Source organism: Oreochromis niloticus, linkage group LG3 (genome assembly GCF_001858045.2).
Source record: "Oreochromis niloticus isolate F11D_XX linkage group LG3, O_niloticus_UMD_NMBU, whole genome shotgun sequence".
Classification (NCBI taxonomy): Eukaryota; Metazoa; Chordata; class Actinopteri; order Cichliformes; family Cichlidae; genus Oreochromis; species Oreochromis niloticus.
The window spans coordinates 12,595,418-12,612,026 of NC_031967.2; the positions used below are offsets into that span (position 1 = coordinate 12,595,418).

General features: G+C 39.5%; 1 long non-coding RNA gene across 1 annotated transcript in view; it reads right to left on the bottom strand.

Annotated features, from left to right (window-relative positions):
- Positions 1 to 403: 403 nt before the first annotated feature.
- LOC112843097 (uncharacterized) overlaps positions 404 to 16,609 on the bottom strand; it is a 67,936-nt gene continuing 51,730 nt past the window's right edge. Inside the window, exons 3-4 of the long non-coding RNA XR_003215224.1 lie at positions 5,765 to 7,772; positions 404 to 965 (exon numbers count right to left, since the gene is read on the bottom strand). This is a non-coding gene — a long non-coding RNA (uncharacterized LOC112843097). The remainder of the gene's footprint in view (positions 966 to 5,764; positions 7,773 to 16,609) is intronic.

Below are 16,609 nucleotides of genomic sequence, written 5' to 3' on the forward strand. Positions count from 1 at the left end.
GTAATCCTCTTAAACTGCTTTTTATGCAACCATTTGTCATCCCGCTGTTGCATCTTGGGAAAATTGCAGCCCTACAGGAAGAGAAGGCAGTGGAGAAAGACAGAGAGATAGCAAACAGAATCACGTAGCAACCTTTTGTAAATGGCCACTTTTCAGAGTCATTAAAGAGGATCCAGTAGCTCAGGACTCATACTGGCAGTGAACGTCTCCCCACGCATCTTTCCTCCTAATAATCACTGTTAGCTTCGTGTAATCTCTTTCAGCTATTGACATCAGGGGGAATAAGGTGGACCTGAACCAGAAAGTAGTTATCCTTATCATTATTCTTCAATTAAAGGCCATGGGCATTAGTCTACAAGAAAGACTGGGTAAATAAAAGCCTTTTTTTCATTTCAGTTGAGTATAGAGCTAAATCTATCAGATATTTGTAACACAGTATGGACAGATCATTTCTAATTTTGCAGCCTGCTATTATTTTATTTGTCTCTGTTGGTAAATCCACTTGATTAACTATAGAAGTGAAAAACTGAAAGAGTACAGTACAGTAGATCATAACATTACAGTTAGAAAACGACGACCAGTTGTGGCTTGTTTGGAAGGATCCCCAAGAGAAAGCTTCTTCCCTCTTAAAAGAACGTGGCAGCACAGCTTACATTTGCAAAGTTGCATCTGAACAAACCCCAAGACTTCTAGAACAATCCCTTTTGGACTAAAGTGCAGATATTTGACCATAATGTACAGCACCTGTTTGGCATAAACCAAATACAGCATATTAACACAAACACCTCATACCAAGCATCAAGCAGGATGGTCGAAGGGTGATGATTTGGGTTTGTTTTGCAGCCAGAGGACTTGGACAACTTGCAGTCTTTAATTCGGCCATGAACTCCAGTCTGTCCAGCAGCTAAAACTTGGCTGAAATTTGTTCATGAAACTGGATGGTGAGCCCAAGAACAGCAGCAAATCTAAAAGGGAATAGTAGAAAAGAAAAGAATCAAGGCGCATTGGTCGAATCAAAGTTCAGACCTCAACCTGACTGAAATGCAATGGTGGGAACCTAAGAGGGCTGTGCATGAACAAATCTCACAAATCTCAATGAACCGAGGCCACGTGGTAAAGACAAGAGGGCAAAAATTATTGAGTGACTTATAAAGTCATGCAGAAAATGATTACTACAACTTCTTGCTGCTAAGGTGGTTATACCTTAGCAGCAGTTAGTTTTTCAGAGGAGACCTGTGAAAACTTTCTTTTTCTCATGACTGCATGCCGTTTTGCTATTTTTCTTTTTCTCTACCTCAGGCCACCATACAAACTAATGGCTGCAAGTATGGCGATGTTGGTCAGCCACCACGTTGGTCCAGATGGAAATATCTCAAGCCATTAAATGGCCTGACATAAAAGAAGTGTCCAGAAAATAAATCCTAATGACTCTGGTGATCTCCTGACTTTACCTCTAGCGCCACCATGAAATGGTGATTTGTCATATTGGTTAACTACCATGGCCATTACCTCTTAATTTTAATTTGAGTTTGGCAGACTGCAGGGGCTCTCACAGCCTGAAGGGTCTATAATTATGTGTGCTTTGGTATTTCAGTGTGTTATTTTTCAAAATAATTGACAACCTGAGCATATATTTTATGTTTTGGCAGCCCCACTAAAACTCTAGTTGACTGGAGACATTCAGGTAGTATAAATGGATAGACTCACACGATGCTCCATTAATGCATGCCAGCATAACAGCTGTACTTAAAGGGCATTCACCGAACAGACTTGGTTAGTGCAGCTATCAGAGTTCTCCAGAGAAAGAATAGCACTTTTGTCCCCTTTTTAATGCAATGTCAACACGCTTCGTTTTTTCTTTTTAAATCACCAAACTTCTTTACCGATAAGCCCGAATAATCTAAAGCAACAACAGAGTGAGCTGTGACTTAACTCAATTTATATGCAAATGTAATATTTTCTGTGTAATGAGCTTATTGTATTATGTCAGCACTGACTGGTGTTGTTTTGTGTCATTCGGAATGGGAACCAAAATCAATATCGGTACCTTTTATTCCTGTTCTTCACGATGGTCAGAGATTTGCATTGTGCGCTCTGCGTTGGCCTTAAATCTATGACAAGAGCTAGCAGTGCTGAACATAAAGGGGTGAACATAAAGGGGGATTATGTTTGTTAGCATTCAGTTCACATAACAGTTTCCTTCGGTGGCTGTGAGTTGCAAAGCATTGTGCCAACATGTGCTGTTTAAAAGTGTGGATTATTTGTAATGTCATCAATACACCTAATTGAAAAGTCAGCTAAAGTAGATGAAAACTGTTTGGAATGATACCTTTATGCAGTGTGTGTGCGTGTGTGTGTGTGTCCCTTGTGCTTGTGCAATGCCTAAATGATCCACGATGCACGTCGAACTCTTGTGTCAGCACTTTACAGCGAATAGGTGTGATAAAAAGTGAAAAAGTTGTGATTAGTAAATGTGCATTCTTTAGATCATAGCAGGTACTGTGCACGTTTGCCTGAAATATCATCAGTTATCACTGTATTGTTCTTTATGGCGTTGTCCTTTCATCCAATTCATAACTAAGGTTCAAATGCTATTAACATTATTACTGTGATAAAACACACAAGAGATTTAAAGACGCATTTTCGTCTGTTAACTAGCTTGATCTTGGTGTTTTGTCTTTTATAAAGGGAGGCTCACTCAGGCAGTGTTTTAAATGTTTTTAATCCAGGAGCCTGGCAACACAGCCTTATGTTAGCTGTAAAGCAAAGCAATTAAGCTCATTATTGTGTCTGCATTTTGCTTGCCAACACAGGAGTGCAGAAAACGTCACAGAGCTGTGACATTTCTTATGGTAATATTCTCACTTTGTACAAAAGTTAAAATGGAGATTGAGGGTGTCAGCAAAATGCATGCGCACATCGACCACTTAATGTCTTTGCTCATGACAGCAATATTAAAGTAATACCGGGTATACTTTTGCCGTTTCGTTTAGCAGAGTTCTGTCTATGTGGTGTTTTTCACAAGTGTGATAAAATGTCTTACAGGAAAAAATGCAAAAAAATGACATATTTGAGATGTAAGGAACGACTGTTAGTAAAGCGGGGTGGTGTGTCAGCCGAGCTGTTACAGGAACACATAGGGTGATGACTGTATTGACTTTTAGTGGGTAAAAATTCTGATATGTATAACTACATGTTCCTCAGACAGTGCAGGGAGTATTTTAAATAGTGGAGTCAGGGCTGCTGTGCTAACAAACGAATGATTGCAAGAGCTCCTATTTCTGTGTTATTTTATATAAAGCAAACAAAAATACATGGAATAACATAGGTGGATGATACATGCTGACTTTTTCAAACTTGTTTGTAGTTTAATTCGTACTGATTCGCCCCTTTTAATAGTGGTATCAGAGACTGTCCTTCTCCAAGGGTCATTTGTCAAAGCTGTTATTATGACCTAATGTTTTTTATTATTAGTGCTGTCAGCGCTAATCTCATTAAAATTGACGTTTATGCCATAACCGCATTGACGCGGCAAATCTCCGTTAGTAAGTTAGCATGGATCGCCCCTGTGTGGGGGTGCACAGCGTCAACGTGTTAGCTCGGTTAGCTCGTTTAGCTCATTAACGCGTTAGCGCCGTGCAGCCCCACGTCGTTTTAACGAGATTAATGCAGACAGCACTAATTATTTTTTCAGTTTTAAACAATCTTAAGATTCTGAGTGAAGTCGTGTACTTAAAATGCATGTGTGTGCAAAAATGTGCTAACTTGCCAAGTTAATTTGGTGACTAATGCTAACCAAACAACTAGTGAAAAAGGAAGTATGTAGTGAGTTAAAGCAAAACTTAAAAATCATCCTGAAACTCAACTTCTTCCAGTCTAAAGTCTGTTATATTTGTAGCTCTTGTAGCTTCCTCATAGACTTTTTTGCTTTATGCTTTTTAAAAATGTATTTTATGAAGAGAAACACGTTTACATTGTTTCAGAAAATGCATACTTAGTCTTATCTTATTTCAGAAAATCAAACAAAGAACTGAGATATACTACTGTGCAAAACTCTTGAGCCTCGGCTGGTGAGTCCAATGGACTTAGACAATTACCCAAGTCCATTCTGGCTCCTTGGGCAATATTCTGGCCTGAAGGTCTTTCAAATTTTGTTTTTGGACACTTTCTGATTTGGCTTAAGACTAGCACAGTACTGTATAATGTCTGTCTGAGTCAAATATCAAACCTCACTTTCTTCTTCATAATACATCTCAATTAAGTCAACAGATAAAAAAACCCCCAACCAATGGGCACATTTGCCCTCCTACCAGCAGTACTGTGACTTCAAGGACAAACAACATTATTGGTGATAGGACCAGATCATCTGTCAACTACTAGCTGGAAAGAACTGCTGGTGCCACAAACCTTAAGGCAAAGTTGAGTGATTTTCCCTCAAACTGCAATCAGTTTCCCCAGTTTGAAGAATCTTATAGAGCTCAGTGATACCAATCCCCAATCTCCCACTGTTACAAGACCACCCGAACCACGTCAAAACATACTTTTTCGTGCTGCCTGTCTTTATTTTTTATGCTGACAGTCTCCTGCATCTGCATGGAGGTCACTGCGTCTCTGCCATCATTCCTGGTTGAAGAATTGTAAATTATTATTACTTCTGCAGGTGTCATCTAAATATTTATTATTAGTTGACAATGATGAGTGGTGGATGACTTTTATAGAACTATTCCTTCAGTAAAAGTACTGATAAAACACCTCTTAGGTGAGAGGTGAAATTTATGCACGAAACTTAAAGAAGTCCAATGGCTTTCTTGTCCTGTGAGGACCTCATATTGCAAAATTTTGCTAAATAAACAGCTTTTAATTACCTTGCTTGCCCTAACACAACACTATAGTTACCATGTGGCATGTTAACATGTTAACAATTTTCTTGCCCACACACCCTGTGTATGAAAAATCTACTTCACGTAAGGTCTGTACTTTGCTGAATCCAGTAGATGTCTAAGTTGGATGAGCTTCTGAATGTGATGCTTGTTTTTTTGCTAGCGTGCCTCCATAGTATAGTGTTTAACATGTTTTATTTGACAACCAAAAGGTTGCTATTTTGTTGGCAGCCAGAAACACAAAACCCTCTTTAGGGTTGCACCAGGACAGCCATTCAGTGTGAAACTCTGCCAAATCAAACTTGCAGAGTAACCCGTTGTGACAAGGAAGCAGCTGAAAGTAGTTTCATCCCAGTTAGTCCTTCTACTGACATAGTACAAGTACCAAAAGTATTTTGCCATCCATTTCATGATTTTACTTTTTGGGAGAATTTTCCGGAGATCGTGTGAGTAAACCGGAGCATTATATCACAAGCATAGTTCCATTTCCCCCCCAAAACCACTTTGTGAACATAACCACTCTGGAAGCTGTGATTCACTCCTTCCTTAAGCTGTTGCTTTTGCAACTCCAGTCACGAAACAATAAACATCTCTGACAAAAACTGACATGTTGGCTTACAAAATGCAAACAAGAGGAGTTTATAGAGGCTAATTTAGTTGTTTTCAACAGCACTGACACATTGGAGGTCTGGTTCCATTTCTGCCAACAATGCTGTAAACAGCTGGTACTGATTCAAGAGGAAAATTTAGAGATTTATCTGAAGTGTGATGTTTAGAGAAACATTGCTGGGAGAGGAAGAAGCAGACAGAAGAAAGCTAAAATAGTGCTGAAGAGTGAAAATGAGGCAGCAATAGAGGTGGACGGACAGAGCTGGTCAACAAACCCTTAGTTTCCTCTTCACCTGACACTGTCAAGATACAGGCAACATGGAGGAGGCTGAAGATGGAGGGGTGGAGGAATAGCAGTCAGGGGAAAGGAAAGCAAGCGCAGGCCAGACCCTGATAACGGAGAGCTGTCGGGGCTCAGGACAGGAGTGGGAGACATTAGCCAAATCCGGACGGATCACAAGCCTCTGGATGCAATCCAGTTTTGCGGGGCTGCGATAAGGAGGCTGATTATGTGTCACCCATCAATTCGCCCACCTCCCGCCACTGTCTCCCTAGCCATAAATCCACTCATGACAAGCTCTGCTCTTCGGCAAATCACCCCTCTCTGCTTCCTCACTCTGCTCACTTCTGTCTGTAGCATCCTCTCAGTGGTTTGCTGCTAAGAGAAAGTAAAGATGGGGATTAAGCAAGTCTGGAAGTGACTGCAAGGATTGGTTTCAATGTAAAAGAGATTTAATTGATAGATCCTTTCTGAGGGAGTCAATCTTTCTGATAGGCAGGAGTGGAGTTTCTGGTTGTACTGAGAATAATAGATCATAAGCAAAGCATTTAATAAAATGTCAGAATCAGTAAAGGCACTTTCAAATCATAATCTGGATTATGAGGTCAAAATATGATACACAACACTGTATGTACAACAAGGTTATGAATCTTAAAATCTGATCCAGTGGGCAAATCACTGGAAAAAAATGTTAAACAATAACTGATTATAATAAGATAATCCTTTATTTCCCCCAAATGATCAGACAAATATTAACAGATCTAGAAGTAGTTTTTTCTTTTCTTTTCTTTTTTTTTTTTAGCAGTTTTCAGCTGTCAGAGTTCTGCATTATTACATACAGCTTTTTGCGTTCCTATCTCTTGGCAACCTAATATTTTTCCTTCCTGTTCACACAAAGTTTTCCTTAAATAGTTACTTCAAAGTGGCATCCGCAAATTACAGCTGGTTAAATGCTTTTAGCACTTATTAATTACATTAGGAAACCAAATTGGGCAGCCGAGCTTTGATTTATTACTCAGCTAACTAGTTTTGTCACTCTGGGAATATGCAGATGGGGGCGGATGTTAGGATGTTCGCCATGAGAAAGATGGAGAGAGACAGCATGGCCAAACTTGCCCTGACCCTTAAACACATCCCCGTGCTAACCTGCATCTAAAGCAACAGAGTCCTCTCGACCCCCGCGGGGTGAAGATGAACACATTCTAGAGTTGAATAAAAGCAGAGTGATGAATAACGTGTAATTTGTCCCTCGTGGGTCACTCGTTTAATCCCTCCTCTCTTATGATTTACCAGGTCTTGCAGGGCTTCATCCTGACCGTGGCATAAAATGCCAGTAATTATTTGCAGAAAATGAGCACAAGAGCTTTATAATTTCAGTTTGCTGTACTATAATTTAGCAGCACACTAAGTGTAATCAGACACCAGCCAGATTTAAAACTATACTCTAACAAACAAACCAGTGATGCCACTGATGACATAAAATTTAATCAACCATTTAGAAGTATATGTATCTTTTAAATTAATTAATTTCAGAAGTTTCACCTCTTATCCGAGAGGTGTTTTATTAATACATCTACTGATGGAATAGTTCTATAAAATTCCTCCACTGCTTATAATTGTCAGCTACTGATAAAAATTTAGATGATACCGATTTAGATTTCCATGCAAGTCTTGTAACATTGGGGGATGTGGGAATGGTATCACTTAGCACAACAAGCTTCTTCAAACTGGGGACACTGATAAAGAAATGGTTAAAATTCCTTTGATTTTAAGTAGATGTCAAATCTAAGGTCCAGTACTATATTGAATGACATGTTTTTGCAGTTTGAGGGAAAATCACTCAGCTTTCACGAGGTTTGTGGCACCAGCAGTTCTTTCCAGCTAGCAGCTGACAGATGATCTGGTCCTATCGCCAATAATGTTGTTTGTCCTTGAAGTCACAGTACTGCTGGCAGGAGAGCAAGTGTGCCCGAGCAGAGTATCAGTGATGCGTTTGGTTTAACCTGTTGATTCAACAGAGATGACTCATGAGGAAGTGGGTGGATGCTCTGCACTTCTAAATCATTTCTTTATTTTTTGCAAGGAAAATGGGAAAAAGGTGCAGTGATTTATTGAAACGGGAATTCTCATATTTGACCCAGACAGACATTAAACAATACTGTGCAAAAGTCTTGAGCCACCCTCCACTTCCTTCTATTTAATTCGTGCAGAGATTTAGGAAACATTTGTAAAGATGCATGTATTCAGTCTATAAAAAAACAGAGTTTGTACAGTTCTAATGAGATTTATTTGGTATGACCATCACTGGCATGCTGAAAAATGACACTCTTGCAAATCAGATGCTTTCCAGATGATATTCTGTGGTGGATCAAAATCTGATGGCAAAGATTTTACTGGTATTTTACTTACCATCAAGTTTGTTAAGCTCCTCACCACCGCTGGCTTAAATGCCGAGTCTCAACTGTGTTAAACAGATGGCTGTCCACTGTTGTGCCTCTCTCCTGACTTCCTCTGTGCATGTACAATCCAGAATGGAAATATTAATTTCACTTCTGGACTGATAAGACTTGCTACCATTAATTTTTCCCTTCTTGTGCAGTTTGGCATACCTCAGCCTTTTCTCCCTTTTTCTCTTCCTTAAGAATGCTCTTGGCAGCCACCCATCCACTGAGACTATTTCTGATTATTTCTTTAACATACAGTTGATAGAATAGCTCAAGATCCAGATGCAGGTCCTCTCAGGTCCTGTGTCATGTCCTTGTTGGATTTTTTTTGGTCTTCCTTAAGGACATCATCAAGGATGCTGTTCATCTGCTGCAAATAGTTTTTTGAGCCTGCCACTTCTTCTTTGTCCTACACTTGTCAGGTTTCCTCCGTTTGTTTAAGGACACACTCCACACCATGCTGAGATATGCCCAGTTTGGGAATCACCTTGTTGGTGCAAAAATACTATTTTATGTCTGTCAAACTGTGTGATGTGACTCCACTAAAGGAATAGGAACAAATTATGTGTTTTTATGGCAAAGTCCTTGAAACAAAGTGTCTAAAGATACAATTTAAGTTTCTTTCTCCTAAGTTGTAAGTTGTCTATTACTGTGTATGTAGACACAACACTGGTTCCTCGAATTTTATGCTTTTTGTTATGCTGGATTCATAGGTCAGTAGTAAGTAGCTTGACAAATCCCCCCAAAATTTGGTCAGCTACAAGGACGGGACTGAAAATGAATTAAAAAAAACGGAAATCTGGTATTACTATTGCTCAAGAAAACTTCGAAAAATATCAAGAAACTTTGACTCTTGGGATGCAAAATAAATTGAAATGGGGTGGCTCAAGACTTTTGCACAATACTATATAGTAAATCTGAGTCATGGACATGGTTAAGGCTCTTTTGTTGAAATATGGAAATATACACATATGTCAGGAAACTGGCATATATTGGTTTCTGTCATCATTATTTTGCTGTATCCGCACTATACCAATTACATATCCAGAACATGATTTCTCCATGTGCATGTTTATTTTGTTTAAGGTTACAGTCCAATGAGCTCTCTCAGCCACTGATGCTAAGGCACCCTTGTAATGTTAATAAGTGAACATGCTTTGCATTTGAAAATCAATTTGTCAAGTTATCGCTGGTCTTTCCATCCCAGCGGTGCTCTAAAGGTTGTTTCACATTCCATGCCACTGAAGGTGAAAAAATCCCCAAGATGATCAAATATCCTAAGTGCCGTGCTCGTTCACTGACTGACCCTTCTGTCCTCTCTTGGGGTTTTGGTCAGCGAACATCCAGACTGTATTAAATAACTTTAAATGCTCTTTTTTATATAAACTTTTCTGAAACCATTTTTATTTTTTTAAAGTTACCTGAGCCAGAGATAACATTTCTTACAGTGCTGTTTGAGTATACCACCTTTACCTGTGTGTTGAGTTTCACAGGGGTTAAGTGCCAAGGCGGCCAATAATTTCCATTAACTTTAGGTGATGGCTTTAAAGAACAAGTGCACAACACAAAGCAGAAAAGCTAGAATAAATTTACAGATAACTTAAACAATATTTGATTGAAGCTGTTGTTGTTGAAGTTGTTGAGGTGCATGTTTATCAGCTAAAATATGCTATGAGTGCTTCTGGACCACAATAAACCTTGTGAATGGTGAAATCTTCTTAATGGACTGTGAATTTGTTGTGGCCTTGAATTTCTCATACTACCCCTGCATGGATTCTTGCATCTCTTTCTCAGATTTGCTGTGATAAATGGCTGTCAAACTCCAGCCCGTTTCTCTGCTCAAATGCTGCCTTATGCGCAGCCCCCAGTCACCGCTGCCCTGTCTAATAACTCTTCCCATGTTTAAGCAAAGCGTGTGCCTAATAGACTGATCTCAAATCACACATTAGGGGACGCTGGAGTGAGCTGAATGTCACAGTGCATTTATCTCCTCCTTGCCCCCCGACCAACCCATCTATGCTGGGACCATTATTTAACCTAAGAGAGGTCAGATCCTCCCTGTGAGGCTCGAACGGAGCATGAATTAAGCCGAATAGTGTATCCATCCATTAAAGTAGCCATTGGCTGCTTTAAAAGCTCTTGGAACGCTACCGTCCTGGACTGCTTTATGGGTGTCACCGACCAAATGGAATGACGGCGGGTGGGCCGACAGCATGTGACTCCCTCACCTGCCAGGGGAGGGGGTTGAAGGGCAAGAAGAGGGTAGAGAGCTGGGATGCTGCTAGGTCAGCACTTGGCATTCTATGAGGAGAGTAATGATCCTTAGAGAGAGATCTTCCCCTCCCTCCCTCCCTCTGCCGTCTGTGCCACATTGTATATTTAGGAGCGTTCATCCTCTTCTCGTATTCTTGGAGGTATTTTTTAAATTTCACTTGCTGTTGGTTTAAGTTTTTCTTACAGTTTCCTTAAAGACTTAAAAGAAGAAAAAAGGAGTTTTTTTCAAGAAACACCTAAAGCGAGTACAAAAGAAGAATAAACATAGCTCGGGGCATTTCAGTCCATCAATAACAGAAATTTTGACAATAGAAATGTTTTATAGACATGTTTGGTTTTTCAATCAACCCTAAAATGTGCATCAATTCAATGCACTTTGGCAAGAAGCTTGGAACTGGAAAGAGAGCGAGCTTTAAAAGGGATATTTTTTATTTGACGCTAAAGATGTTTGAGCAGTGAAAGGAACAGAAAAAAAAGGCTTTTGTATTCAGACTTAGAGTTTAGCGTTCAGTCGACCAACGGGAGTCAACATCAAGTGGAACAACCTGAGAAATGTACAGGTTGCAAAACAAGGCAAGTCGTGTTCTTCCTTTATCGACATTAAACTGGATTCCATTGTTAAATTTCATCAGGCTTATAACATAATCGGTGTACAACATTCCTTAGCATTTTGGCTTCTTAGTGGGAGAATTATGCTGCAGGCTAGCTTTCAGCAGCCAACTGGACAGCTAAATTTGGATTTACCCAACAATGAGACCAAGATCCACAGCTGTGTGACCATATTGCATAGAAGACATGGCAAGACATGGCTTATTTCATATTCCCCCAACCATCTGTGATGCATAAATAAAGCTCCAGTTTTCTGACATTCCAGCAACCAAGAACTTAGTTTGTAAAGACAAATGGATTAAATAATGAAAACACACAGAAACCTCAGTCAGGTTTAGTGACTGCTAAAAACAGTGCAAATCTGATCATAAGCAGACGGCTTAAACAGATGTTCTGGCCTCTGTTTTTTCCCCCTTTCTTTGTGTGCGTGTGTGGTTTTGGTTTAATTTCCATCTGAGTGTCATGGTGTAAATTAAAAGTTGAAAAAGGAATTATAATACGGAATAAGAATAAAAATGCAACTAAAAACAAGAATTATGCTACTATGTTGGTTCTTTTGCAACTTTGTAATTAGCTTGGCTGATATCCACGTCTCATGGTCTACCAGGGTTACTGGATGGTATTGTTTTTAATGCAGTCAAAAACACAGATGCTCCTTTTGACATTAAAGTGACTTGGAGATGCTGTATTGACTTCAGTTTTTGTAGTGCACTGCATAGCTTAAACCAACAGGGGTCAGTCTCTACCGGCAGATGAGGCCAGCTGAGCTCAGCGAGCTGTGAAAGATGGCTGTCATGATTAGTAAACCAACTTTTTCTTAGTATTGTGGTGTGGTTAGTCATGCTGTTACATGAGATCATCCCAAAAGAAGCTGTGCAAACTGTTTGCTGGTAGAAATTTGTGGCTAAACTAAAATTTCAGTTCAGCTGTCATGTGTGACAGCTAGTGTCAGAGTGTCACCTGGCCATAAAGTGTGAGAGCAGGTCACTAGTGACTGATGACCTAATTAATTAATAGAAGTTAAACTTTATGCTTCTTTATAGTGCTAGCACTAGCATTGTTTTTTCCTTTGAGTTTAGGATCTCCTGTGTACTCACTGTGGCTATACATTGCTCCATTTAGGAGGTTAGGCATGAGTTTACTCTGACACGGCTTATACAAGACTTATTTTTTTGTAATGGTGGACATCACAGCGTTTACTATGTCATCTGTCCACATTGCACCCTCCTGGATTACAGTAGCCATTATAGGTTAAAACCAGGAGCTGTCAGGACTCATATTTCTGGTAAGGTTTAATAAATTTATTTAGCCATACACTCACATCCCTAAATATGACAGAATCCGTCATCTACCATGATCTCAGCCTTTCCATTTTGTTTATTTCTTTTTATTTCTCTTTTTTCCCCACACAGTCATGTGCCATATACTCCATGGTAAGTAGCAAAGCAGTATGATGGCATGAAGGGATAAAAATTACACACTAATTCAAGCATGAATAATAATTGGTTCCTGTTACTCTCTTCTTTTAACAAAGCTCTGCTTTGTTGGATCAAAAACATGGATTCTTGTGCTGATTTAGGGCCAGTGAAGCTAAAGCATCATCCATTCTGGCTTGTCTAAGTAAGCTGTCACAATGGATCTTGGCAGTGTCAGCTAAAAGCTCAGCTAATGTTTGGGGATGAAATAAAGCACCAAATAACACAGCTGCAACATAATAATCAAACCACATTATGCCCCTAAGCTTGAATCTCTGAGCAGGTCTTTAGAAAACGCTTTGATCTAGTTTGTCCAACTCGATGTTTTTAAGCTTCACGTGAAAGCTGATAAAACTGGTTCAGGGGGTCATCTTGGATCTTTGCATGTGATGGATCTTTACGAGGGTCCTTTGAAAGGACGTTATTTATTATACTATAACACTTCATTGGTGACCTGTGAAGGTCTAGCTTAACAATGATCTACACATCAGCTGATTCACAAGTAGAAAAGGTTTGGATACAGAATCAGTAACATCACTGAGGAGTATCAGACAAATGGTGGCTGAACATAGGGAGCGGTAAAGGTTTATCGATGAGTTAAAGGAGCTAAAGGAGCTAAAGGACCTGTTTCCATGCTTTGCATTGACTCTGAAAACCAAATAAAAAACAGAATAAAAATACAGACTAAATGACATATTGGCATATGTATGTTAGCTTTCCCAAATGTATTTTTGCTCAACAACAATAAGATCTGGCAACCTTCCATCCAGCAAATGGCCCTATTATTTTTGCTCCTCACTCTCCAGTTACTCTGAATAAGCAGAATTTATCTATGTCAAACAGCCTTGTCTGTGTTGTTCCCTATTTTACCTCTTCTCTTGTTGTCGCTCCACCGCCACTGCCACCCACGTACACAGACAACCCACCACATCAGCCTTTGCTCTTTAGAACTTGCCTCTCCCTAATGTTGTCTTTGAATTTGCAGTTTTGACTTTGGTTGTATCTTTACCTCGCCACAGGTTTCCTTTCTTTCTATTTCCAAAAAATAATAATGAATTAAAACCAGTTTCAATGTATTTGCCAGTATTTGGTTGTATTGTGGTGTACCACAGTTTGAAAAAGAACACAACAAAAATGGGGACTTGGACTGTTCTTTTAAGTAACGGGCAGTTTTTCGATGCCCAATGTGTGCTTTTAAACATTGTACTAAAATGTATTAAAATAAATGTGGTTATCAAGGTGTTAATATTAAGACTTGAATTAGTTAACCATGTGTTTGGCGTAATTAGCACTACTGAGAGGGCTAGCTGCCTGCTCTGGGTATAACATTGGCACAGTCTGCACCTAATGATTTCATCACTTCATAACTGTCCAACTAGTTCATTCATTCACTCAGAGTCATAAGTAATGACTAATTATCCCAAAGGGTAAAACATAACAACCCAGATATTAAAAACTTTTCTTATTAATATTTCCGTGTCATTTTTTCATCATCATCTTATGTCCACATCACTGCTGTGCTGTGATATTAAAAATAATAAAAGATACATTTGTCAGTGGGATTTCTGCGAAACATAATCATTTAATTTAATCACTGTATGTCATGGCAGCTCTTTCCCTCAACTGGAGAATCCTTAAGTTAACCTGAGCCTTTGACTTTAAATGGTGATGACATGGCTCTTCACATCATTACTGGATTTAATATGCAGTTAAGACCTTCACTGCCAAATGTAATTTGAAATCACTCTGGTGCAATTAAAATAACAGAAATCGCTGAAGGCACTTATATGGTCCTTAGAACCAAAATGTAAAACAATTAAATGCGTCTGATATTTGACGACGCACGGTGTAACGTTACCTTACCTAAACCCTAACCCTGACTAAAGAGTACAGAATACAGTGTTGTCCTGCTGTGTTGTCTGGCGAGTTTATAGCTATTACTCACTTCCCTAGTTGACTTTTACATCCACAACACACAGACTGACCATGTATTTGCATAAAACCACAATATACTATAGAGACAAGACTCCAAAACCCCCCCAATACTAAGGAAAATACATAAATGTAATGAAAGACATACAAAAAAGATACATATACATTTAAGTACATTACATTATGGAATTATAGTATAATTACTTTACACAATTACATCTCTGATCTGGCCAGTCCTTGACCTTTGCTGTGAAGGATTTCACATCTGTGATTAATTTGATTTCTGCTGGACGTGTGTTCCACAGACAGGCTTCTTATGGATAACGCCAATTATCCCATTTCAGAGCTACAGTGTGGTATTTCACAATCACCATGCTCCGTGTGACTCCATCACTATCTTGTCTGTAAATGTAAAAAGGCTCTCTGCAGCAAAGCTGTTTATATATTTGAAAACTAACAAAAACTCTCAAAGATAAATATTTTGGATTTGACATTTATATCTGACAATGTGACAAACAAATGGGATCCGATGCCACCAAACAGGCTTTTTATTCATTATTTTCAGACTGGCTGTGTAAGGATGCCAGGTGCTTAATTGTAGACGGTGAGCCCATGCTGTCATACAATATGAAAAACTAGAAAATATCATGGGGATGTCTAAATAGCTGTGCGGTGTCGAATTAGTGTGTAGATCACCTTATGTTGCAAATTCTCAACCATATTTGAAAGCAACTTTATTTATCATATTTGAATTGTGGATCTTAATTTATTTCTATGAAGTTTGAATGTTAAGTTAATTTTAAAACCCTGAAGTGGGCTCTGTTTCTAATGGAGAAAACTTTTTCGTTTTTTTGTTTTGTTCTATTCAAATTACATTCAAGATAATTGTTCTGTAGCAATCGGTGAACATCATCCAAATATGCAGTTAGAGCGGCCGCTGCCTTTCTAGGAGGAAGTGCACATCATATATGTGTGCATCATCTGCATAAAGCTCACAGCCAGAGTTGAGAAGCTGACAGGCAGCTCATAGACGAACACTAACAGCGGTGAGCTGAGATCCTTGGGGAATACCCATTCTGTGTTTTGGTAAAGATGACTTCTCTTGGTCAAACCTCAGACGCCGTTCCCTTGTTTAAAGATATGACTTGCAGTACTTACAGGGAACCACAGGTTTTGAGTCACCGGCTACAATAGTCCCACTCTTTAGATGATCATTGGCAAGTTTTTTTCTTGTTTTTTTTTTGTGTCTGTGTGTTCAACTTGAACTTGATGGTGGTTTGAACAGAGCAGCTGTCGAGTGGTTTTAGTCTTAATGGATTGCATTTATATACAGCGCTTTTCAAGACCCTCAAAGCGCTTTACGATTCCACTATTCATTCACACACTGGTGGAGGCAAGCTACAGTTGTAGCCACAGCTGGGGCACAGCTGGGGCACAGCTGGGGCCCTGGGGCAGACTGACAGAAGCCAGGCTGCCATATCGCGCCATCGGCCCCTCTGGCCATCACCAGTAGGCGGTACGTGAAGTGTCTTGCCCAAGACAGACAGAGCTGGGGATCGAACCAGCAACCTTCCGGTTACAAGATGAGCTTCCCTGAACCACGGTCCCCCCCTAAATGGTGTTTCTCAGTTTATACTCGAGAAGTGCTCATTGCTCAAACTGCTTTATTTTACGGTTTCCTATAAATTAATCCCGAAATTGTAAAATAATGTGTGAACAGCTGCATAGAAAAATACATTTTTATCCACAGACCCACCTTCGTTTATTAATGAGAATCGGATGAACAGCAGTGCATGCTTATTCTTCCAGTGTGGACATTCGAATGACTTCATATCAGTGAATTTCAGCAGCAGTGTGCGGTGATGTGTTTGGTGGTGAGGCAGCACCGTCTGTATTTTTGCAGATGCGAGTCTGTTGCACGCTCTTTGAAGATAAGACATGCTCCCTGATCTAAGCTCAGTGATTATTAAAAAGATACCTCAAGTCGAATTTGGCAGCGCACATCACCATCTTCATAAAACTACTCAGCAATGTATAAGCGCGCATAATTTAAAATGTTCTAACTGACTGTGACAATGGTCCCATTTTCCCTCTATAGCTTAACAG